Source organism: Mobula hypostoma, chromosome 26 (assembly GCF_963921235.1).
Source record: "Mobula hypostoma chromosome 26, sMobHyp1.1, whole genome shotgun sequence".
NCBI classification, from domain to species: domain Eukaryota; kingdom Metazoa; phylum Chordata; class Chondrichthyes; order Myliobatiformes; family Myliobatidae; genus Mobula; species Mobula hypostoma.
This window is the reverse complement of record NC_086122.1, coordinates 37,579,190-37,605,334: the sequence shown is the minus strand read 5'-3', so window position 1 is coordinate 37,605,334 and position 26,145 is coordinate 37,579,190. Positions and strand designations below refer to the sequence as shown.

General features: G+C 44.0%; 1 protein-coding gene and 1 long non-coding RNA gene across 4 annotated transcripts in view; one reads left to right on the top strand and one right to left on the bottom strand.

Moving 5' to 3' along the window:
• Window positions 1-19,459, bottom strand: part of fam110d (family with sequence similarity 110 member D) — a 48,805-nt gene extending 29,346 nt beyond the window's left edge. The window contains exon 1 of one of the 2 annotated variants that reach the window (XM_063033534.1): window positions 19,132-19,459. The gene's annotated coding sequence lies outside the window, so the exon portion shown is untranslated. Of the gene's footprint in view, window positions 1-501; window positions 624-19,131 lie in introns of those variants that run through there. The other variant, XM_063033536.1, reaches the window with a different exon arrangement.
• A 188-nt stretch (window positions 19,460-19,647) lies between these two features.
• LOC134338263 (uncharacterized) overlaps window positions 19,648-26,145 on the top strand; it is a 60,196-nt gene continuing 53,698 nt past the window's right edge. For both annotated transcript variants that reach the window (XR_010016180.1, XR_010016179.1), the window contains exon 1: window positions 19,648-19,905. This is a non-coding gene — a long non-coding RNA (uncharacterized LOC134338263). The remainder of the gene's footprint in view (window positions 19,906-26,145) is intronic.

Sequence of the window (26,145 nt, the reverse complement as noted above, 5' to 3'; positions counted from 1 at the left end):
TAAACAATCTGCCAGAATGAAGTCATTAGCTTCAGGTAATGATCCTGTGAGCTGCCCTACACACTTCAAACCATGGCTGCTCCCTCTCCCCATGTGTCCAACCAGATGGCTTCACTGTTCACACAGGTAAAAGGGAACAGGCAAGGAGAGAGCAGGATTAAGTTAACACAGATGGAGAAAGAAACAGATTTAATTAAGAAAGGAGTAAAAAGGTAGAGTGCAAGTGTATAAAAAAAGGAAGAGAAAAATCAACAAATCGTGCAAACAATAAAAGTAAGCAAATATATTCAGAACTGAAACTGACAAAAGTGAGAAAGGAATCGAGGTTGGGAGAGAGAAAGGCGAAGTGAGGGAGAAGGCAGGAGGCAGGCAGTAAGTGAAGGGGAAGTTTGAAGATCTTTCCCATGCTTTCTACAAAATGCTGTCTGATTAGCTGAGCGTTTGCAACACTCTGTAAATGTACACATTTACTAGACCGGGTTAATAACTTGTTTTGCTCACCCAAGGCAGATGAATGAACAGAACGCAGCACATCTCAGTACAATAGACATTTAACCACCCATGGTAATGCAAAAGAGTTTCCATTCTCAGCACGGACTTGACTCAGTAGCTTGCTCGTAATGTCGATCTGCCAGGCTCCTCAGCTGTTTCACATAAAACTTCAAACGGCTCAGCTCCCTGCAAACCACCTTTGAATTACACACACCACCCAATATAATCTGTAATTGGAAACTCTGGAACCGCCAGCCTGTCTGTCAAAACGTCTCCAGCCAATCAATCACATGTACACCTTCTCAAAGCCGTCAATCAACTCGACTGCATGCTCTGGGCCCGAAACCTTGATCTTTGTCTGGGAACATTCAGATACAACCTTCAGGAGAGAGGTCACTCCACCTATTTATGGGGAAAGCGTCAACCTGTGCTAACTAACTAAGAACAGGTGGTGCGACGTAAATGGTTCTGAAGTGAACTTGCCTTTTGTGCATGGAAATTATCTCAAGAAACAGCCAGCACCCCTAGCAGAACTGTTTTATCTAGCAGAACAATTCCAAACAGAAAGAGTGCATTACCCTGGAAATCTGATAACACAAAGCTGTTTATTTCAAAGCTCAGTGATTGAAATAAACCTTAGCCAGCTGGAAATGTGATAATGCCCATTTCCACGTCATTTTCCGTCAGTCTGGAATTTTTTTTTCCAAGATTCAAGATTCTTTAATGTCTTTTCGTGAACACAAGTGTAAGGAGAATGAGATAATTGTTACTCCGGATCTGATGCAGCACAAAAAAAACAAAGGGTAAAAGAACACAATAATTATAATAAAACACACAATAAATAGAAATTGATACAATAGCTTACATCATCACCATTAAATGCCATGTCACATGACGTGGGTGATTGTGGTCTTTCCAGGAGAATGATTATTCTTGGTAAATTTTTCTAAAGAAATGTTTTGCCATTGCTTTCTTCTGGGCAGTGTCTTTACAAGACGGGTGAGCCCAGCCATCGTCAATACTCTTCAGAGATTGTCTGCCTGGCATCAGTAGGACTTGTGATGTGCACCAGCTGCTCATATGACCATCCACCACTTGTGCCCATGACTTCATGTGACCCTGATCGAGTGGGCTAAGCAGGTGCTACACCTTGCCCAAGAGTGACCTGCAGTTAGCAGAGGGAAGGAGCAGCTTATAACTCCTTTGGTAGAGATGCACCTCCACCCTGTCACCCATACCTTACAGTATTTACACAAACACAAGGAAATCTGCAGATGCTGGAATTTCAAGTGTTGCTGCAGGCCAGGCAGCATCTCTAGGAAGAGGTACAGTCGACGTTTCGGGCCAAGACCCCTTGTCAGGATTTTGTCAAAACGTCGACTGTACCTCTTCCTAAAATTGCTGCCTGGCCTGCTGCGTTCACCAGCAACTTTTATGTGTGCTGACAGTATTTACACAGATGGATTGTATGTCCATAAAGTGACGCAAGGCTGCACGCAAGTGACTGATAGGAAATGATAAAGTAGTGGTGGAGTTAGTGGGTGGAGGCATTGATCAGCCTCACTGCCTGGGGAAAGCAATTCACCAGACTCTTCCCAGTACGAGTTAAGCTTGCAGCCCCAGCATCAGATGTGCTCCATCCGTGTGAGGTCTCCATGAAACATTGCTGGGAAAATCTAACCAAGTTACACCAAGTGTTACCAGCCCTCCTTGAGCAGCACAACTTCAGCCTGGGGGGGGACACGGTAGCACAGGAGTCAGGGCAACACCTCTATGGTGCAAGCAATCAGGGTTCAATTCCCACCACTGCCTGCAAAGAGTTTGTACGTTCTCCCCATCACCACGTGGGTTTCCTCGCACAGTCCAAAGACATATAGACTAGAATGTTGTGGGCATGTTATGTTGACACTGGAAGCATGGCGAGACTTGTAAGGCCGCCCCAGCACATCCCTGGACTGTGTTGGTCATTTCACTGTACGTTTCGATGTATACGATACAAATAAAGCAAATCTTTAATCTTTCAACCCTAGCTGTGTTCATTTCTAGCCTTCCCTCCCCCCCCCACGTCGATCGATCAATTGGCCATTGTAAATTGCCCCCTCCCGTGTGTGTAGGTGACTGGTAGAATCAAAGGAAATTCTTGAGAACACAGAGAGAATTTAAAAAATGGGATTAACATAGGATTCGTACAGTTGATGTAGACTCAATGAAATGAAGAGTTGGCTTCCACGCTCCCTCTATGAGAGCACGGTGCTGGAGTGAGACCGAAGATCCCAGGAATCAAATCCTACCAGCTTCCCTCCTTAAACACAAGATTCTGCAGATGCTGGAAATCTAGAACAGCACACACACAAAATGCCGAAGGAACTCAGCAGGTCAGGCAGCATCGATGGAGAGGAATAAATGGTCAACATTTCAGGCCTGGTGAAATCTCAACTGTTTATTCCTCACTATAGGTGCTGTTGGGTCCCTCTGGTATTTTGTGTATGTTATTCTGGCTTCTATCAACTGCTCACCAATCTCAATCTTCTCTCCACACCCCCTCCATCTTCAATTCAGTCCCTGTGCACACGCTCCCTTCTCCCATCTGCCTTGGTCCCAGACGGCTATCTGTCCCTTTAACTGCACTAGTTTCTGAGCAGTTATTATCGTATAGCTGAAGTAATCATCTCCCAGTCAACTGGGTTCAGAAGCTGCATTTGCACTGACACCAAAGATTTGAGTGCCTAGTTAAGATGAACAACGTATGATAGCATAAAAAACTTAGATAGTGGCCTGGCAGACAGAGTTCTGATCTATTTATTCAGAGACACAAGTTCAAATCCGTCAAATGATTATAAATGACCTGGAATTAAAAAATATGTTGGTCCCAACATTGTCCTCAGAAATTAGTTACACTTGCCCAATCTGACCTGTGCAATTCCAGACTCTCAGCTCCTCAGTTCAGAGGAAACTGGGGTTTGATAACAATAGCTGGCACCTCAATCAATGCCAACAGCCCGTGAATTGATCGTCCAACACAATCCCAAAGAACCACTGCTTTGTCCAAGTTACTACCTTTCATTTGAGATATTCAAACCAGAGCACGCCTGTCCTCTTAAACAATACATCTGCATACCTTTGAAGAGAAGAGGTATTACCCTTTGTCCAATCCAATAATTATCCGCCAAGTTATCCCTTAAACAGAAGATCACGTCATTTATCTAATTGCTGTTTGTGTGGATTGGTGAACACATCACTGCACTTCAAAAGTACTTAATTGGTTGTAAAACTCTCTGGCACATCCTGAGATTGTGAAGGACGCTGTATAGAGAGCTTGTGCACATGTGAAGATCTGACGCAGGGACGAGTGTCACTGAAGACAGATCGGGGTAAGTAAACAGCATCGTGGAGCCTGCTTCAGCTTGTTCAGGGATATAGAGTGTTAACTGAAGCTGGAAATAAACAAACCTGATGTTACTTTTAAACTGGTTGGTCTTTATTGATTTGCAGGATTTATGGCTGGTACATTTATTACGCATTTCTAATCGTCCCCAAATGGCTTGCTTGGCCATTTCAGATTGTGCACTGTTTATTCAATTTTGTAATTTATAGATTTTTATATCCTTGCACTGACCTGCTGCCGCAAAACAAGTTTTACATCATTGGGCAGAGGTAGTAAACGTGATTCAAACACATGCTGTGGGTTCTTTAGCATACACTCAGTGGCAACCTCTCTTTTTTTGTACACCTGTTCATTAATGCAAATATTTAATCAGCCAATCATGTGCCAGCAACTCCATGCATAAAAGCAAGCAGACATGGACAAGAAGTTGAGTTGTTTTTCAGACCAAACACCAGAATGGGGAAGAAATGTGATCTTAGTGACTTTGACTGTGGAATGATTGTTGGTGCCAGACAGGGTGCCTTGAGTATCTCAAGTTGCTGATTTTCACACACAACTGTCTCTAGAGTTTACAGAGAATGGTATGAAAAACAAGAAAATACATCCAGTGAGCGGCAGTTCTGTGGACAAAACACCTTGTTAGTGAGAGGTCAGAAGAAAATGGCCAGATTAGTTCAGACTGACAGGAAGGTAACAAATAATCACGTGTTACAACAGTTGTGTGCAGAAGAGCGTCTCTGAGCTTACAACGTGTCGAACCTTGAAGTGGGCGGGCTACAGCAGCAGAAGAACATGTGTATACTCTCAGTGGCCACTATTAGGCACAGGAGCTACCTAATAAAGTAGCCACTGTGCGTATTCCTGACGAAGGGTCCCGGCCCAAAACGCCGACTGTACCTCCTCCTATAGATGCTGCCTGGCCTGCTGCGTTCACCAGCATTTTTTGTGTGTGTTGCTTGAATTTCCAGCATCTGCAGATTTCCTCGTGTCTGCACCGTGCTTATTTGTTAGGTCTTCTGTGAATGTGATGAAACTTTACAACATTCCTCTCGTTTCCCTAGTTCATGACCGCCTGCACTGAAATTATTTGAGTTCAACTTCCCTAGCTACCAAACTAGAACTTAGGTTGAAATTTTCCAGATCCAACCTCTGGATATCAGTCTTGTAACTTAAGCACAATACCACCACTTCTCTGGCTGCGAAGTACTTGAGACTCGGTTACTGTTAATGCTTCTTTAATTGAGTTACAACCCTAAGGCTGTGAATTAACATGGGTAATTGTTCACGGTTGACTTTAACAGTCAGATGCCATCATTCTAGAATGTAATACTTCAGATTAAAAGGTGCTTTCGGGGCTGATGGATAAGTGTTTAATCAGAGTGACAGATTTTAAAGTAGTTCATAGTGCAGATGATCTGGGATCGGAATTGGTGGAGCACAGAAACCAGAGCTGGAGGCAAAGGAGCCATAAGGTGATTTGAAGTGCAAAAGCATTTTAAACTGTCAGGTGTTACAAGATCCCCTAGCCAAAGGTGGTCAGAAAACAGTGGAGCATTAGGGAACAATAAGAGTTAGGATTAGGATACAGGAAGGGTTTTGGAAGAGTACAAGTTTATAGGTGAAAGGCAGCAGAGATAAAGATGGAGCATGCCAAGAGACGACGATACCTCTTCCCACCCTCTTTCCGATAAAAATGCTATCCCCTTTTCTCAGTTCCTTCATGTGCACCACATCTGTTCCCAGGATGAGGCTTTCCTTTCCAGGACATCAGAGATGTCCTCTTTTTCAAAGAACGGGGTTTCCCTTCCTCCACCATTGATGCTGCCCTCACCCGCACCTCCACCATTTCCCAAACATCCTCGCTCATCCCATTTTCCCACCAGCTCAGCATTGATAGAGTTCCTCTTGTCCTCACCTACCCTCCCCCACCCATGAGCACCTGCATCCAGCACACAATGCTCCACAACCTCCACCATCTTCAACGGGATACTACCACCCAACACATCTTTATCTTTACAACCCCACCTCCCCGCCTCCACTTTCTGCAGGGATCACTTCCTCTGTGATTCCCTTGTCGATTCGTCCCTCCCCACTAATCTCCATCCAGGCACGTATCTCTGCAAATGGTCAAAGTCCATTCAGCTCCTCCCTCACCGCCATTCAGAGCCCCAAGCAGTCCTTCCAGGTGAGGCAACACATATTGGGATTGTCTATTGTGTCTAGTGCTCCCAATGCTGCCTCCTCTGCGTTAGAGGAACCCAACATAAATGTGGGGACCACTTCGTCAAACACATCCGCTCCAACCACGGAAAGTGGAACATCCCCGCGGCCAAACATTTTAATTCCCATTCCTAGTTCATGACCAGTACTGATGTTACTTGAATTCAGCTTCTCCAGCCGCTAAACAAGAATTTGAATTAAAACTTTCCAGATTCAACCTCTGGATATTTATTGGTCTTGTAATTTAACCACAATACCATTTCTCTGGCTGCAAAGTACTTGAGATTGTTCCTGCAAATTTCCATTCCCATTGCAGCATGTTGGTCCACGGCCTCTTCTTGTGTCATGATGAGGCCACTCCCAGGTGGAGAAGCAACACCCTATATTCTGTCTAGGTAGCCTCCAACCTGATGACATGAATATCGATTGCTCCTTCTGATAAAAATATTTTTCCCTTTCCTCCAACCCTGCCTTCTTCTCTGCCTCACTCTGGCCCTTTACCTCTTCTCACCTGCCCATCACCTCCCCCGGTGCCTCTCCTTCTTCCCTTTCTCCTATGGTCCACTCTCCCCTCCTATCAGATTTCTTCCTCTCCAGCCCTTTACCTTTCCTCCCCACCTGGTTTCATTTATCACCCTCGAACTAACCACCTTGCCCTCCCCCACCTTTTTATTCTGGTGTCTACTGCCTTCCTTCTCAGTCCCTAAGAAGGGTCTTGGCACAAAACAGCGACTGCTTGTTCATTTCCATAGATGCTGCCTGACTTGCTGAGTTCCTCCAGCAATTTGCGTGTGTTGCTCTGGATTTCCAGCATCGGCAAAGTTTGTTGTGTTTATTATATTAAAAAATACACTCCATGGCCACTTTATGTAGTTCATTTACCTAATCAAGAGGCCAATGAGGGCAAGTTTGTCGTCTTCTGCTCAGTAGTCCTTCCCTTTCCTTCTATTCCCCACTCTGGCCTCTTACCGCTTCTCCTCACCTGCCTAGCAGCTCGAACTGGTCTGGCCATTCTCCTTGGCCCTCTCTCATTAACAAGGTGTTTTCACTCACAGAAAAGCTGCTCACTCCGATGTTATTTTGTCTTTGCACTACTCTCTGTAAACTATAAAGACTGATGTGTGAAAATCCCCAGAAATCAGCAGTTTTCTTAAATATTCAAACCATCCCATCTGGCACCAACAATCATTCCCTTGTCATAATCACATAATCATACTTCTTCCACATTCTAACGTTTGATCCAAATAACAATTTTACTACGTCTGCATGCTTTTATGCTTTTGATTGGCTGCCACATGATTGGCTAATTAGATAATTGCATTAATGAGTTGGTGTATATTATAAAGTGACCAATAAGAGTAAATATCCAATGAAGGTTTACAATCAAAACACTAAAGTTTCCTTCACAAAAACTGACTGGCTGCTTTGAACTGCCGTCATTACCCTCATCTCTGCCTCATCTTTTAAATCTCTGCTAACAGACTCTTGCCAGTGGGTCCTGAAGATGTTGTAATGGTCCTGTTTTCCAGCACTTTACATCATTATAAACCCGTCAAAGGAGCAAGTAAGCAAACAACAGCTGGAAGAACAGAAGGGAAGAGCCAAAGGCTCAATAATTACCATCAATTATAAACAGTGGGCATGCTGGGAAGCTAAAACAAAAGTTGAAAATACTGCAAATTCTTAACAGGCCAAACAGAAACAGGAGGGAAGCAAGTGAATTAATGACACAGGTTAAGTTGCTGATTGAAAATGTAACCTCTTTCCACAGATGTTGAATGATCTACTACATTTCCAACTCTGCTTTTTTTTAAAACGTCATGAACATTAGAAATGGAAGCAGGAAGATGACCTGACTATTTGAGTCTGCTCTAATCAATCATGTTGTGATTGACCCAATGCTTCAAGTCTACTTTCCCCAAATGATCCTTCTATCTTCAGATTCCCCATGTGTCTACGAATCACTGTCCCAACCTTCAATGTACTCACAGTGTTCATCCTGGGGCAGAAATTGTCGAAGAACAACACATGGGGGATCATCTTCAATAGTGCTGCCCCTCATCAGGAACGGCCTGCCTGAAGGCAAATTTAACCTTCCAGTGGAAACTGGGCAACTGCCCAGACTCTTGTCTTGAAGCAGGACTTGGAGGAAAGAGCAAGGGCAGTGACGACCAAGATGGCCCCTTCAGAGCCAGATTCAAAGCACATTATCAGTGTGTATGCAGTACACAACCCTGAGATCCGTCTTCCCACAGATAGCCACGAAAGAAAGAAAACCCTGAAACCCACTCAACGAGAAACTTCAAACCTTCCCCCTGCACACCTCCCCCCCACCAACATACAAAAAAGTCACGTAAATGGCAAAAAAGGAAAAAAAAATTGTGAAAAACATAGAATATAAGACACAAAACTGAAAGAGTCCAGACATGTTCAGTTCAATTTGTTATCCACAGACTTTGTTATCCACAGACTGCCCCAATCAAAATCACCCAAAATAGCAGGAGAGAGTGACCAGAAAGAGAAACACATTGTAACATGTACTACGGAGTCTAGTCTACATCAGTAAAATGGGCTGCAGAGTCTCGATTTAAGTTGCATCTTTCTTCACATTTACACTGCAAAAATAAACAGATCCTCTGAGAACACATCAACTAGATTTTGTTTTAAGAATGATATACTTTGAGGATCTCATTATTTCTTTTCAGTATTTTCTGTTTAAATTCTCTATTTTTTCCCCCTAAAAAATACACATGTTGAAAGCAAGTCAAGTTGAGGAAGATTCTGGCGATGAACCCTCCCCTTGTACTACATCAGGCCATGATGGAAGCTATTCTCCTGCGCTGGTGGGTAGGGAGCTCTAGGGATTCCCCCCCAGTGATATACCGTCAGCTATTCAAGTTTGTTTCTTGTCATTCTTCAGACCACAAGTGTAAAGGTGAACAATGTTGTTCCCATAGGTATGTAACTTAGAGCAGAGGTTTAGATTCATTTATTTATTACCTGTATAATTGAAACCGACAGTAAAATGCATCATTTGTGTTAACAACACAACCAAGGATGTGCTGGGGGCAGACTGCAAGCACTGTAATACATACCGACGCCAACACAGCACACTTCCAATGCTCAGTTCACAATCTTCATCAGAACTCGATTAAACAGGCCTTCCAGAACTGGTGGGCCCCACAAGGAACAGTTCACATCCCGAACCCAAGGAACTACATTTTAATGTTAAGAGTTTCTGTTGGTGTTTTAATAATTCTATGTCAAAAAGGATAAATAAAGGAATAATAGGTGAAGATGTGAAGGAGAGTTTGTGATAGGAGCAGAAGATAGAGACTGGGCTGGTATGTATTGGAAGAGCAGTTTCTAAAGGTAACAAAGCTGACATATCACAATTACCAAGAGTTAAGAATTGGGGAGATGAGTGGAATAAGGATCCCAACACCAAACATTGACTGTCGATTCATTTCCATAGATGCTGCCTGACCTGTTAATTTACTTCAGCTTTGTGTGTTTGCTCTGGATCTCCGGTATCCACAGAATCTCGTGTTTATAATGTAAAACGTTGCTTCGTTGATGGTATTGCTATCATTTTGGTGGTTCAGAAATTAAAAACATTGTGTGGTACAGCCTCAGTCAGTTGCCACAGAGAGGGAGAGTTTAAAATGAAAGCCTCACGCCCCCACCTTTCCCTTGAAGGAGTCGTCCAAAAACCGCAGAATTGAAATGAACTTCAATCTGACTGCTCTCAATTCATCGTTTGACCTTTCATACCCGCACTGTGCACTACCCCAGCTCAGCCCTAACAGACACATTGCTTGTTGCCTGCAATGTTATCAGGGAAAGGCAGTACTTTTTGTTGTTCTGGGAAATACTGGTTTTATTCTACATGTCCACAGGGAGAGAGCTCAGTCTCGCTCCTACACAGAGCTCAGATGCCTTTCACAAACAACTCATGCAATACTCAACTGTCCCAACAAGAAGTCCTCTGGGAGTCTCAAACTTACAGAGCAGCTTTTGATCCACACCGAAGGATGCTGGAGGTTGACGCACTGTTGGGGGGAGGGGGGGGGGTTCAGGGGAGAATGATTAAAGGTAAAAGTATGGGATTTACCCCAAAAGCCCCCTGAACACCACTGCTTTGAAAGGATGTAGTTGTCCTGCACTGCCTATTAATAGGTGCTCCCACGACAGTGTGATCCACGCTTCCTTGCGGTCTCCAAAACAAATTCTACATGGGGAATGACATTCTCTCTCACACTCTGATGGATAATTGCATCAGTGCATGAAGATGACTACTTCCTGCAGCTACACTAATAAACTCCCGCGAGATGGAAAACAATCCAGAAATTGTCACGGTTGTGCTTCATTTCTGAGAGAAAAGGAATCCATTTTCAATTGGGAAATGTTAATGTAGTTAAATTTCTTGGGAAGTTTGTCAAAACTTCTCAGGCACCACTAGACCATCTGTATAATGATTTAGCACCAATTTTATTTATTGAGATACAGCACGGAATAGGCCCTTCTGAACCTTCGCGCCACACCACCCCTAGTCTAATCACGGGACAACTTACAATGACCAATTAACCGACCAACCGGTGCGACTTTTGATGTGGGTGGAAACCGGAGCACCTGGAGGAAACCCACAAGGTCATGGGGAGAGCGTAAAAACTCCTTACAGGCAGCAGCTGTACTATAAAGCGTTGAGCTAATCACGAAGCTATCGTGTAAGATGGATGTATGCACATCTTCTCCTTAACTGTTAAAAAAATAAAAGTAAGATTGATGAAACCATGATCGGGAATGTGTTTTATTCATCTTTCCCAAATTTGGGAAGACAAAATTCAATTTTACCCCCTTTCCCCAGCACTTCCATCCAATCACATTGTAATCAAAACTGGGAACAGGCCAGGAACCTGGAAAATTAAACCTCAGTTTTCAATTAGGACAGGATGGCATTTTCTTCACTAAACAAGGGGTGACCTGACAGAGCACTTCAAAATTCTGAAGTACAGTAATGCATTAGAGAGAGGTTTCTTCACGAAGGCAAAGCCATAACAACAGGCCAAAATCATAAAACCGTCACAAGTGAACGTAATTAAAAATTAGGAGATGCTTCTTTATCCAGAGTGACACCTGGGGCGTAGAACCATTAAATGGGAGGCAGGAAAGGTGGGGAAGGCAAGTATAAAGTTAGATTGTTGGGGTTAAATGAAAGGTGACCCACGTGGAACACGAACATCAACACTGACAATCCAAGGAAATGTTTCAATACCCCAGTACAGCAGGAAGCAGCTTTGTTTAGAAGGAATTTCAATTCCTAATAATATACAGCACATTTAGAATAGAATCATAAACACTACAGCACAGAAACAGGCCCTTCAGCCCATCTAGTCCTTGCTGAACTATTAATCTGCCTCATCCCATTGACCTGCACCCAGAAGCATAGCCCTCCATACCCCTCCCATCAAGTAACATAGAAACATAGAAAACCTACAGCACAATACAGGCCCTTCGGCCCACAAACCTGTGCCAAACATGTCCTTACCTTAGAAATTACTAGGCTTATCCATAGCCCTCTATTTTTCTGAGCTCCATGTACCTGTCCAGGAGTCTCTAAAAGACCCTATCGTATCCACTGCCACCTCCGTCACTGGCAGCCCCTTCCACACACTCACCACTCTCTGCATGAAAAAATTACCCCTGACATCTCCTCTGTACCTACTTCCAAGCACCTTAAAACTGTGCCCTCTCATGCTAGCCATTTCAGCGTTGGGAAAAAGCCTCTGACTATCCACATGATCAATTTCTCTTTTAAAAAAAAGTTCTCAAAACTATCGTTCAAAGCAATACAGGGGTCTGTAAAGAGCAATAGCACAAGGCATTGCAGACATCTTTTTAATCATAAGAATTGCAACCCTTCTGATAATATACTGATGAAATACTACTTTAAAAGGACAGGAAACACAACTTGTGTTAACAATATACATATTTCTCACTGTTACACTTGCATAGCGTCTTCTATAGCAGAAGCAGAATTCTGCAAAGGCTGGAAGTCTGAAGTAAGAACAGGACGTTCTGGAAACAGCAGGTTGCTTTGCCTAATTAACAGCATTTTCACTACATCGACTGTAGCAGTTTAAGATAGCAGCTTACTATCTACCACCTTCTCAAGGGACAGACCTCATAAACAATTCCCTGATCTTAGCCCTAGTCTTTTCTCACTCAGATAGAATCATAGAAAGCTACAGCACAGAAACAGGCCCTTCAGCCCTTCTAGTCCATGCCAAACTATTTAAACTGTCTACTCCCTGCACCAGGACCATAGCTCTCCCTATCCCATGTACCTATCCAAACGTTGAAATCCAGCTCAATAGCACTACTTGCGCGGGCAGCTTGCTCCATACTCCCATGACCCTCTGAGTGAAGAAGTTACCCCATATGTTCCCGTTACCCTTAACCCATGACCTCCAGTTGTAGTCCCACCCAACATCAGTAGAAAAAGCCCACTTACATTTACCTTATCTACACCCCTCATAATTTTGTATACCTCTGTCAAATCTCCTCTCAATCTTCTCTGTTCCAAGGAATAAAGTCCTAACCTATTCAATCTTTCCTTATAACTCGGGTACTTCAGTCCTGGCAACATCCTCTCCCGCTGCGATGAGGCCACACTCATGTTGGGAGGAGCAACACCTTGTATTCTGCCTGGGTAGCCTCCAACTTGATGGCACGAACATTAATTTCTTGAACTTGAGGGTAGTTGCCCACCTCCTCTTCACCATTCCCATTTCCCTCTCACCTTATCTCCTTCCCTGCCCAGCACATCCCTCTGGTGCTCCTCCCCCTTCCCTCTCATCCATGGTCTTCTTCCCTCTACCATCAGATTCCCCCTTCTCCAGCCCTCTATCTCTTTCACCAGTCAAATTCCCAGTTCTTTACTTCACCCCTCCCCTTGACACAGTATCACTTATTACCTACCACCTTGTACTTCTTCCTCCTCTCCCCAACCCCCCAGAGCGTCTTACTCTGACTTTTCATCTTTATTTTTCCAGTCCTGATGAAGGTTCTTGGCCCGAAACATTGTCTTTTTACTCTTTTGCATAGATGCTGCCTGACCTGTCGAGTTCCTCCAACATTTACCATGCGTCGCTCTGGATCTCCAGCATCTGCAGATTTTCTTTGTCCTTGTAAATTTCCTGTGTCCTCTTTCAACCTTATTTACATCTTTCTGAGATCTCCAACCTTTTCCTTCAGATTTTAGTTTGTTTTGCTTTTAAAAAGATGAAAGATTTAAATAATAAATGCTTCTCAGAAACAACACCTCCAGGAGGACCACAATCTTGTCGTAGGGTTTGGAGGCTTGCATGCTTCAATCACCCAGAGAGCTATGCTGTCCGAAGTCAAGGCTTTATGCTTTGGCTCTTGGTAGAGTCACCCATAACAAACAGGTCAAAGGGTAAAGGGTGTCAAGGGTAAGAGTGGTCCACCAGTCCTCCAGGTTTGGGGGTTCAACTCAGGGCTAACAACCCTGACTGATCAAACAAAATTGCTATGAAAACAGCAATGGAGATTGCTGTTCTGTATCTGAGATGGAGGCATACTCTGCTGCCCTAAACGTCAGCGGGCGTAAGGTTACTGCCTGTTACACCGCTGGCATTTAGGGCAGCAGTGAAGGTCCTCCATCTCTGTCTGTTTATACCCCGCACAGATATAGAAGGATTCTTCATTGCTGTTTCTGTAGCAGTTTTGTTTGAACAGTCAGAGTTGTTAGTCCTGAGTTGAACCCCCCAAACCTGGAGGACTGGTGGGCCACTCTTAGTCTGGCCTCTGCCCTTCGACCTGTTTGGCATGGGTGACCCTACCAAGAGCTGAAGCACAAGGCTCTAACTCCAGCCAACGTAGCTGTCCAGGTCATTGAGGCACACAAGCCTCCAAACCCTACAAGGCTGTAGTCCTCTTGGAGGAACGGGCACGAAGTAAGTAACAAACAGGTACCCTGAACAAGCAACTGCTACTAATCAGAATCACTTTATTGCAGAGAAGGAAGGTTTACTCCTTTATCTCAATTATTATCATTAAAGTCCAATTTGAATATTATCTTTCCATCATCTATTCATAACCATCTTCCTTACACCCGTTCTCTTCAATAGAATCAGAATCACTTTATTGCCAGTATGTGAAAAATACCAGAATTGATTGCAGTTTGGTGCCAACAAGCATAAAACACAGGACAATACCATAACAGATAACATAATAGCAACCAACAATTGACAAGACAATAGTGCAAACAGCCATGAGGAATCAACAATTAGCAAAACGGTCACATGCATAATCATCAATAATCAAATGTGAACATGTGAACAGACTCAATAATTATTAACAGAGCCGGGACAGCAGGAAGGACCATTTAATGCAGTGATTCACAACCTTTTTTATGCCTTGGAACTGAGGGGTCTGTGGACACCAGGTTGGGAACCTGAGGTTTAACAGATGTTCCGCAGGGACTGTTGGGGTATTACACCTGAGTGAGTTTTGTTGCAAAGCTGAATAGTTACAGGTAAGAAGTTTCGATGATCATGTGTAGTCCTAGCGACGATGGACTTGTGGCGTCTCCCTGTTGCAATTTAGTGAATAGGAGACTGCTAGAGTGGATGGAGTCAGCAGTAATTTTTTTCAGCTAAGAAACAACAGGTACGGTGAAGAAATGGCAAAGAGTAACACCTGGAAACTAAAAGTGAATTAAAAGGAGGCTTGAACAACACCTATAAAAGGGAGAAGAAAGAGTTAATATTTCAGAACAGTGACCTTGAATCAGCAAGATGTTAGAAATTATCAGCTTCTACTGTAAGTAAATACAGGGGCAGGGACATAAAGGAGAAGATTACGAAATGGTTAGCTTATTGCACACAACTTCCTACTCTTATTTGTTCCCGAATTGTTGGCTTTACTGGCAGAACTGGTACTTATTGACTCATGACGGCTGCCTTTGGGAGGTTAGTGGTGGTCATCTTCTGTGCAGTGAAGGATTCCTACTGATATTAAACAGGAAGGCCTAATATTTTGACCAGTTGATTAAAGATCAGTGAAATCCATCCAAGTTAGTGATCCCAAGAATGAAAGAGTTAAAATATGAGGAGTACTTGATGGTTCTGGGCCTGTACGCTCTGGAGTTTAGAAGAATGAAGGGGATCTCATTGAAACCTACCAAATATTGAAAGTCCCAGATAGAGTGGATGTGGAGAAGATATTTCCTATAGTGGGGGAGTCTGGGACCAGAGGGCACAGCCTCAGAACAGAGGGACATCAATTTGGAAGAGATGAGGCTGAGGGGTTTCAGCCCAAAACGTTGACTGTACTCTTTTCCTAAATGCTGCCTGGCCTGCTGAGCTCCTCCAGCATGTGTGTTGCTCGGATTTCCAGCATCTGCAGATTTTCTCTTGTTAGAGATGAGGAGGAATTTCTTTAGCAAGAGGTGGTGAACCTGTGGAATTCATTGCCATAGATAGTTGTGGAGGCCAAGTCATTGGGTATATTTGAGACAAAGGTTGATAGATTCTTCATTAATCAGAGTGTCAAAGGTTATGGGAAGAAGGGAGAATGGAGTTGAGAGGGATAATAAATCATGGAATGGTGGAACAGACTTGATGGGCCAAATGGTCTAATTCTGCATCTATGACGTATGCAACAAGGAAATACTGATGATCTCAGTTGTCCGATGTCCTTGAGCTTTAGGTGGCTCTGGGAGACGATGTCTATGAAGAGCATTCCGTTTGGCTCAGACTCCATTGTTAGAATGGCCTTGCCTTCTGAGGGACAGTGAACTCCTCACAGGTTGCCCTCCACGTCATTTCAGAGGCAAACAGCTACCAACAAAAAGCAAAAATAGCATTGCGAAAAAAAAGTGTGCAGGTTCAGATCACAACAGACACTGTAGGAGGGAGAGAGTGTGGAAAGTGTGCAGGCTTAGATCACTACAGACACCACAGGAGGGAGGGAGTGGGAAAAGTGTGCAGGTTCAGATCACTACAGACACCGCAGGAGGGAGAGAGTGGGAAAAGTGTGCAGGTTCAGATCACTACAGACACCGCAGGAGGGAGGGAGTGTGGAAAGTGTGCAGGTTCAGATCACTACAGACACCGCAGGAGGGAGGGAGTGGGAAAAATGTGCAGGTTCAGATCACTACAGACACCGCAGGAGAGAGGGAGTGGGAAAGTGTGCAGGCTCAGATCACTGCAGATATGAGAGGGAGTGGACAGAGACACTGAGCTACATTTACTATTCTCATCTGCTTCCCATCATCACATGAGTAAGCTTGCAGCCGAAGGCCGATGTAGCAATGGTGAATACTGCCATGTGTAATGAGTGTTATATGCTATACCCAATGCCCTGCAAGCTTCCATACCCATTAAAGCCACATTCTCTTCCCCAAACCCTACCAGTTCCTCTTCACATCACTCCACACTTACTGAGTAAGACCTAGTCTATGTTGATATCAAAACTCTCATCCTTATTTTGAAATCCTTCCACAAACTTTGTCCCTCCAAATTCCCATTATCCCCTCCTACACAACAAACCCACTCCTCTCCTGACTGACCACATACATGCAACTACTCCTTCCCTTCACCATTTCAAGGTGTTCCTTCATCTGAGAAGGTCCTCCCAAAATCTTGAGGACCAGGCCTTGGATCTGGACAAGTTAGAGTGGGGATGAAGGTCAAGGTCTTGGCAGGTAGCCCGGAGGACAAGGGGAGGAGAAAAATCTCACAGGGATCACAGGATCAAACTGGTACTGGGTTCCAGAATGACACTGGGAAGTACTGGAGAGAAAAGTTCAAATCAACTCGAGATCATTATCACATGCACAGGTATGGCGATGTACAGTACAATGAAAGACTTGCAGTAACATCACAGGCAATGTCGCTACAGAAAACACGGAATATAAATTATACACAACTGACAAGCAAGAGAAAAAGATGGCTGTTCAAAAATAAGACTTTAGTGCACAAAAGAGAGATAATCAGAGATAAGTGCACAGTAGTGCAAAAAGTGGTTTGTAGTGTTCCATTGCTGAGGTAGGATTAGGATTGTGCAGATCAATTGAATCTGATGGTTGTAGGAAAGTAGCTGTTCCTGATCAACACTCACAACATACTGGAGGAACTCAGCAGGCCAGGCAGCATCCATGGAAATTAATAAACAGTCGACATTTCAGACTGAAACACTGACTGTTTATTCCTTTCCATAGATGCTGCCTGACCTGCTGAATTCCTCCAGCATTCTCCGTGTGTTGCTCTGGATTTCCAGCATCAGCTGAATCTCTTGTGTTTGTTAGCTCTTCCTGAACCTGGTAGCACGGGACTTCAGACTTCTGCCAGATGGTAGCAGTGAGGTTAAGACTGTGTTAAGAGGTGGCCAGAACAATCAGAGGTAATCATTTAAGGAGCTTAGCTCTATAGCTACCCAATACAACACTGACTCTCCAGGTTAGAGCATCTAATTTCTTGTGCTTGGGGTGTGGCATGGGGAATGATGTCACGCACAGCCCCCAATGAAGACTCACTTCAAAAGCAAAAAGGGTACTCCATGCCTCGAAGAGCCCCATTCAAATCCAGGAGTCTCACAAGCAAATCTGGAATCGTTATCACATTTCACTCCGGGGGGGGGGGTAAAGTAACAATGATTTTCCAGTCAAGTGCTGTTAACAAAAACATTGTGCTTGGCACTCATTGGCTATTTCACCTCACTAAACCACGGCTCGGTTACATGACAGACAGGATATCAATTAAGTGGAAGAAGTTCTCCTCCTGTTCCCATGGCACCCTTAACTACTGTGGAGTTAGCCCTGTAGGAATAAACAGAAGGTCGGCTCTCAGTGCACTGCAGACCCATTTCCTACAACCCCATCGCCATCTTACACTGATGTAAGATCCTTCATTCAGCGTCATCTCTATGGACTCTTTACAGCAGGGGTTCCCAACCCAGGGTCCACAGACCCCTCGCTTATTGGTTTTGGTCCAGGGCATAAAAAAGGTTGGGAACCCCTGCTTTACAGGGATGCTCTCCAACAAATCTGAAATCAGGTCAAATGAGGTGGTATTCGGAGAGGTGGTCAAAAGCACGGCCGAAGGGCTTAGGGCAATTTGCAAAGGTAGAGATGAACAGAATGAGTTAAGGAGAGAACAGAACTGAAGGTCCACACAGCTGCAGGAAAACCCCTCAGTGCCAGAGCAATGGAAATTGAGTTGCCCAATCTGCTGGAGGAACTCAGAAGGTTGAAGAGCATTTGTAGGGGGGAGAATTGTCAATGCTTCAAGTCAAAAATCCCACATCAGCCCCCAGCTACTTCAGGAACACAGGGATCACCACAGCCACAGAGCACAGTCCACCCTCAGTCATCTTCTACTGTCCTGGTGGTCACATGATGGACGTGGCCAGAGGTCAATATTTAACCCTGGGTTAAAATATCAAGCTGTTGTTTCTGGGAACTTGCTGTAGACAGGTTGGCTGTTGCCAAAGTCATATTTAGACTCCCTAGAGCATAAAATCAAACCGTGACCAAACAACAAAAAGGCTCCTCAATAGTAAAGTGCAAAGTGCTTTGGAACTCCCTACTTTACAAATACAGAGTTTCCTCTTCTTTTTACATCCAGTCAGCATAATCAGGAAGCAACAAGAATTAAAGGAAAGAGTCTCCTTGTAAAACAAGGCAGGGTCTTGACTAATTGCAATTAAACAATTAAATATTTATTGAACATCTGTTGGCTCGGTTGGAGAAACTTGTGGGCCAGCAGGATAATTTTGCCACAGGAAACCAAACTTCTATTTCGCTGCATAACCAGATATAGAGTCAAGTACTTATCAAGTGTAATGCAACAGTTATACTGCAAGAGAAGCATCCGAAAGGGCCAGTCACCTGAAGAGCATAACTTGACTGGTTTAACCAATATGACAACTTGCAATCTGTTCCAGACTCAAGCCCTATTATATTAAGGTCAAGTCGTTGGCAATTCGTAAGAAAAAGAATCACTGACCCCACAAATCAGGTTCTGACAGGGAGCATCGCTGGATATTTCTGATAGGAATCCTCTTCTTGACACCCTCTCTCCAGCCAGCATTATGTTAAAGGCAGACTGCGCTCCTGTGACACGCTCTCCTGAAAACTAACTGCTGGCTGAATCATTGCAGAATTAGCGTGGATTCTCAGCTTCAGCCTTCGCTTCCCCAACCCCACCCACTTTAGCTGGAAAGCTCCATTCACTGCCTCTCAGAGGGGTGGCTGGCAGTAAGACATCGCAGCGAAGGTGCGGGTTCAGACTTTCAAAACTCTATGACTCTGGCCATTTCTACTGATACTGCTGTCAACGTAACACGACAACCCATAAATTACCACTTCACAAGCAAAATCCAAGCATCTTAATCCTAGAATATTAAATGATTGTTTAAAATTCCTTTCTGTTCAGCACTTATAAAATATTTGGCGAAAGAAGAAAACACTCTAGAATCATCCACCTGGGTAACAATTTCCCAGTGGTCACATGAAAGTGGGATTGAATGTAGGAGATTATCAGTGACAGGAGACTGGGTTGTTGGGTTTCCATGTATTCCTTCACCGCGGGCAGTCCCTCTGTGGTCAAAGATCACTCTCGTTCTGTAGCGGCGGATGAGGGTGATACAGTTTTGTAGGTTGCCAGATGCTTCGGGAGCTGGCAAATTCCTGCACTCAGCGTCACCCTGGGCTTGAATTCCCATGCTGAGGACTTTGCAGATATTTTTCACTAACGCTCTGAGATTCTCTTCGGAACGCGGTGAGTGTACAGTATTACAGCAGTCTGGGGCTCTGCACGCCACGTGGCCGGAGTGGCTGTAATGAGAGCCTTTATGTTGGGAGTGATAGCCGGCGAGCTAGTGCGATGGGAAGCTTTTTAAAATGTATTTGTTTATTGAGACGCCGCGCGGAATCGGCCCTTCGATGGTAAAATCCTGTCTCCACACCACCACCCAGCAGCATAGTATGCCCACTGCTCACTAACTTGTACACTGTGGGAGGAAACCAGATCACCCACAAGACCCACATGGTCAGGGGGAGAACGTACAAACTTCTTACAGTCAGCAGTGGAAACTGAACCCCAGTCTCCAGCGCTATAAAGCACTACGCCAGCCACTGCACTTGACTGAATCTTCTGGATGAGGTGTGGTTTTGTGCAGTGGGACCAATTTAGTGGAGGACCTTTCATGAATGGATACTAAATATTAAACTCTAGTATAGTGGGAGAGGCGAGTACATTGGAGGTTTTTCGATAGGTATAGGGATGTTAGGAAGATGAAGGGATATGAACATGGTGGGGGTAGGAGGAATGGCGAAAGAAGCTTTCCAAAAAATGAAGACCATATTAACAGACAGAAAGATGAGCACGTACACTAAAAACAGAATACTGCAGTGCTACATTTATTCTATCCTGACTTATGGAAGTGAATGCTGGACCATTTCTCCAGCAATGGAAAAGAGACTAGCAGCAGCTGAATTATGGTTCTACAGGAGAATGTTAAAAATATCATGGACCACACACACATCAAATGAAGAAGTTCTCAGAAGAGCCCAAGCAGTTCGATCACTCATACCAACAATAAGAGAAAGACAACTCAGATTCCTAGGACACATCATGCGGAAAGATGAACTAGAAAAACTCATACTCTCTGGAAAGATCGAGGGGAGTAAACCTACAGGAAGACCTCGGCTTACGTACATCAAAGGCATAGCCAGGTGGCTGCACATCTAGGAAATGGAAGTCATCCAAAAAACGAAGGATAGATCTATATGGAAAACCATGGTCACCAAAGTCCGCATCGGATACGGTACCTAGACAGACAGTGAGTAGGAGGGATTAGTATTTGGGTGTTTTTGATTTGCTTTTTAGCTGGTTCAGCACAACACTGTGGGCCAAATGACCTGTTCCTGTGTGGTACTATTCTATGCTCCTACCCATTCTATTGCAAGCTTCAGTGAACAGATTAACAATCACCTGTAACGAAGCCCTCAACGTGAGTATGTGCAGATATCCCCTCTATTCTGCAGGCTGCTGACTGACACTGGTCTCAGAGTGAAGGTGGTGTCGGTGATGCAGTTTTTAATTTGTCCCATTCCCAATGAGGAATATAGGAAGGAAGGTTCAATATTGCAGCAGTAACAACTTCACTCGCCCCAACACTGAACAGTTCCCACAACCTACAGACTCAGTGTCAAGGACTCTACAACTCATTTTCTCAATGTTTTTTGCTTATTTATTTATTTATTCATTATTATTTTGTATTTTTTCTAGTTTTGTATTGCACATTGGTTGTTTGTTCACCCTGCTGGGTGTGCTCCTTCAGCAATTCTGTTGTGTTTCTTGTATTCATTGTCCGCAAGAAAATGAATCTCAAGGTAGTTTGCAGAAACATATGTGTTATTTAATAATAAATGAACTTTGAATTTTGAACTGTGGAAAGATAGAGAAAAGGTTATGTGATGGTGTGTCCTTGCTTGACCCAGGTCTGCACAGAAATTGGGTCTGTTGGTCTCCCAGTCAACATGAAGGAGATGTGAGGCAGAGATGAATGTCAGAAGGCAGAGAAAGTTGTGAAGAGCGTTCCTGTTTCCTTCTTGGTTGACAGAGTCAAAGGCTTTTCAAAGTCAAAAAAGACATGTTTTGCTGCTTCTTGCAAAACTTTTGTTGGATTTCAAGCCTCCTGTGCCTCCAGATGAATAAAATTCATACTGTGAGTTAGTCATTGTTCAGGCTGAGAATGACCTTGAGGGGTGTTGTAGTGCTGTAGAGTCATAGAGCACTCTGCACAGAAGAAGGGCCTTTGGCCCACCTAGTCTGCCTAGTCCCATCAACCCACACGGGGACCTTAGTCCTTCATACCCCTACCATCCATATACCTATCCAAATTTGTCTTAAACGTTGAAATTGAAGCTGCATCCACCACTTCCGCTGGCACCTCATTCTACGCTCTCACCACCCTCTTAGTGAAGAAGCTTCCCCTTGGGGAGGCTTCCCTGCATACTCCCTGTGTCAGACAGTCAGATTTCACCTATTGTGCCTCCGTTATCACAGCACTGTCTGTGGGAGCTTGCTGTGCCAAAACCAACAGCTGCTTTTCCTACAGAGACAGCACTAGAGTCTGGTAGACTGCAGAGTGTGTTGGTTATAAAGCACTTTGACGCTTCCTGAGATTGTGAAAGGTATATCCTGGGATTGTGTGCGAGCTTTTGTTTCAGAGCAGTGCTGCAGTACTTCAGGCATATTTAGGCACATTTGATAGAAGGAGGTGAGATAATTTCAATGAGCTGCAGATGTGGCAAACCAGATATGGTAGAGTAAGATTCAAGAAGGCAGCAGAAATTATTTACATACACTCAGTGGTCACTTTATTAGGGACACCTGTACACCTGCTCGTTAATGCAAATATCTAATCAACCAATCATGTGGCAGCAACTCAATGCATAAAAGCATGCAGAGTGGGTCAAGAGGTTCAGCTGTTGTTCGGATCAAACATCAGAATAGGGGAAGAAAAGTGATCTGTGACTTTTACCATGGAATGATTGCTGGTGCCAGATGGGGTGGTTTGAGTATCTCAGAAACTGCTGATCTCCTGGGATTTTTACACACAGGGGCAGGGGTGCTCAACCTTCTTTATACTATGGACCCCTACCATTAACTGAGGGGTCTGTGGTCCCCAGGTAGGGAACTCCTGCTCTAGAGTTTACAGAGAATGGTGTGAAAAACAAAAAAAAATCCAGTTCTTTGGGTGGAAATGCCTTGTTAATGGGAGAGGTCAGAGGAAAATGGCCAGGTTGGTTCAAGCTGACAGGAATGTGATAGTAATTCAAATAACCACACAGGTCATGGGTTAAGGGTGAAAGGTGAAAAGTTTACAGTGAACATGAGGGGAAACTTCTTTGCTCAGAGGGTGGTGAGAGTGTGGAATGAGCTGACAGCGCAAGTGGTGCACGTGAGCTCGATTTCAACATTTAAGAGACGTTTGGATAGGTACATTGATGGTAAGGGTACGGAGGGCTATGGTCTCGGTGCTGGCCGATGGGACTAGTCAGTTAAATGGTTCAGCATAGACTAGATGGGCCAAAGGGCCCCTTTCTGTGCTGTACTTTTCTATAACTCTATTACAACGGTGGTGTGCAGAAGACCACCTCTAAATGCATAACACATCAAACCCCAAAGTGGTTGGGCAACGGCTGCAGATGACCACGAACATACACTCAGTAGGTACAGTGGGTATCTAATAAATTGGCCACTGAGTCTATATACTGAGTAATCTTTCATCACTTTACTGTGCAAGTTCTGAAGGAGGATCACTCTAATATAGATAACACGCTTTACAAAGTTTAGACAAATTGCTGAAGAATATGGCAAACATAGTCAGCATCATTTTTATTAGAAATAGGTGTGTGGACAACTGCAAAAGGAACAGCAATTTAAATACAAAGCTAAGAGGGGAAAGTAATTATTTGTAAGCTTCGCTCTCATTTATGCCTGAATTTATCATGTGTTTTTCTGCTTTTCATCCTCTCCCTCTCACTCTGTCGCTTACTTTCTTGCACCAGCTCACAAGTCCTTACACATCTGTTCCACATTACATGCTTAATAGGCCTGAAAATTGTTGTTCGTTCATCACTGGAGGATCGAACTCACATTTCAGCTCAGGCGACTGCATGTTAAACTGTCTGCAGGCTCCCTGGGAATCCCGCCCTTAACCCTTTGGGAATAATGCGGTTATTCGCCAGGTCTGTTTTCACGACTCTTGGTCTGTGGTGTAAAGCAGGCAATGACAACAACGGCAAACCGTTGTTTCTGAACCAAGGTTTCCCAGGGATGTCAGAAATTGGTCTTCTACAGGTTTTTTTTATCACCTCTACGTGTTAACCATCTGGTGCCAACAGCATTCATTACTACCTTGTCATTAGTGGAATTAAGGCTTCCCAAGATATTTCACAGAACTGTTAAACGAGTCAGCTCAGGAGACACCAGCAAGGCTGACCATGAGATATCTCAAAGAGTAAGTTTTAACACGGACTGGCTTAAGGAGAAAACTCCAGAGCCTTGTACCTAGAGCAGGGGTTCCCAACCTGAGAACCACAGACCCCTCGGTTAATAGTAGGGGTCCATGGCATAAAAAAGGCAGGGAACCCCTGAGCTTGGTTAAGTGAACCAAGCCTGTTAGAACCTAATTGTAAGATTGGAATTAGTTTACCGTTGTCACACATACGGTGAAAAGCTCCATACAGGTCAATTCATTGAGATAGTCCAAGGTAAAATGATTACAAAATGCAAGAATAAAGTGCAACAGCTATAAAGAAAGTGTGACACAGCTGAACAACAAGATGCAAAGTCATAATGAGATAGAATGTGAGGCCAAGAGTGCTAGGGTGTATTCTGGAGTTGGTGTATGTTGCAAATATTAATTTCACCAGCACCAATCTTCAGATTTAAATGTAGAGATTTCAGATTTAATATTTAAAATGCAGCTCAGAGCAATTAGATCCTAGACGCCTGCATATGCATGGATGTGGCCTAGAGTCAATGGGGATTAACTTTTATTTTGGTTGTCCGGAGTATGGGTGTGAAGAAGGAGGTGTTTGAAAACTATATGCAATTCAAAGGAAGCATTGTAGATACATTGTAACTATAGAATTGTCCTGCCATTACCTTTGATCTTTAACATATAAAAATGGCATGTAATATTGGGTCAGGAGGCCTCTTCCTCCAAGAGCGTCTCGAATATGATGCCTGCTGCTCATTTTTTGCTGGGTGAAACACTTTTATGTCCAACAGCTTCAGTGTCTTTTCAGTGACTTCGTTCACAGTTACAGCAAAGTGTCCATTTTATCACATCAGGGAAACATTCAATCGTCAGAATGTGTCCCTGAGCCTGGTGGTATGTGCTGTCAGATCTTTTTAACTTCTGCCCAGCGGGAGAGATGAGAAGGGACAATGCCCAGGGTGGAGTCTTTGACTATGACGGGTTAGGGTTTATGTTCATTTGGGATTTGATGGTTAGGCTCTGGAAAGAAGATGGAGCCTTGTGCTTGGCTTGGATTGGGCTACAGCTACTGCTACCATGTAAGTAAATATGCACAAGGGTAAGGGATTAACTTTTAAGAGTTGAACAGATGCTCTTGAGAACTGGGGTTTTCAGTGTCGGTTCAGATGCATTTAGCAGGTAATGTTTGGGTCAGGTCAGCTTGGGTATCAAGAAACCTTGTATATTCTTGGCTCAGATCAGGTTTAGTTTAACTTTGGTCAGGTCATAAATCTGAACCTTGTGCTGATTTCCACGATTTGCCTCCTGGCTTGGACAGTGCTGAGGTGTGTCAGTTAAAACTGGGTTCTGCACGAGGTCAGAGCTGGAGGAAGTATGAGTGCTACAAGCTTATAAAAGGAAAAATAAGGACAAGATGCCTGTGAGGTCAAACAATATTATCACAACGTCATGTCATTTAGGCCATTCGACCCATCAAGTCTGCTCCGCCATTTAATCATGGCTGATTTATTATCCCTTATTAACCCATTCTCTTGCCTTCTTCCTATAACCTTTGATGCCCTTACTAAGCAAGAACCTAAATCCACTCTAAATACACCCAATGACTTGGGCTACACAGCCACCTGTGGCAATGATTCCACAGATTCACCACCCTCTGGCTAGAGAAGTTCCTCCTCATCTCTGTCCTAAATGGACGTCCCTCTATTCCGAGGCTGCACCCTCTGGTCCTAGATTCCCCCCACTATAGGAAACATCTTCTCCACATCCACTCTACCTAGGCCTTTCAATAGTCAGAAGATTTCAATGAGGTTGTCCCTTCATTCTTCTGAACTTCAGCATACCTGCAGGCTCCTCATACATGACCTCGTTTATTCCTGGAATCATTCTTTGTGAGCCTTCTCTGGACCCTCCCCACCTTCAAAGTTCAGAGTAAATTTGTTATCAAAGTACATGCATGTCACCATACACAACCCTGAGATTTATTTTCTTGCGGGCATTCACAG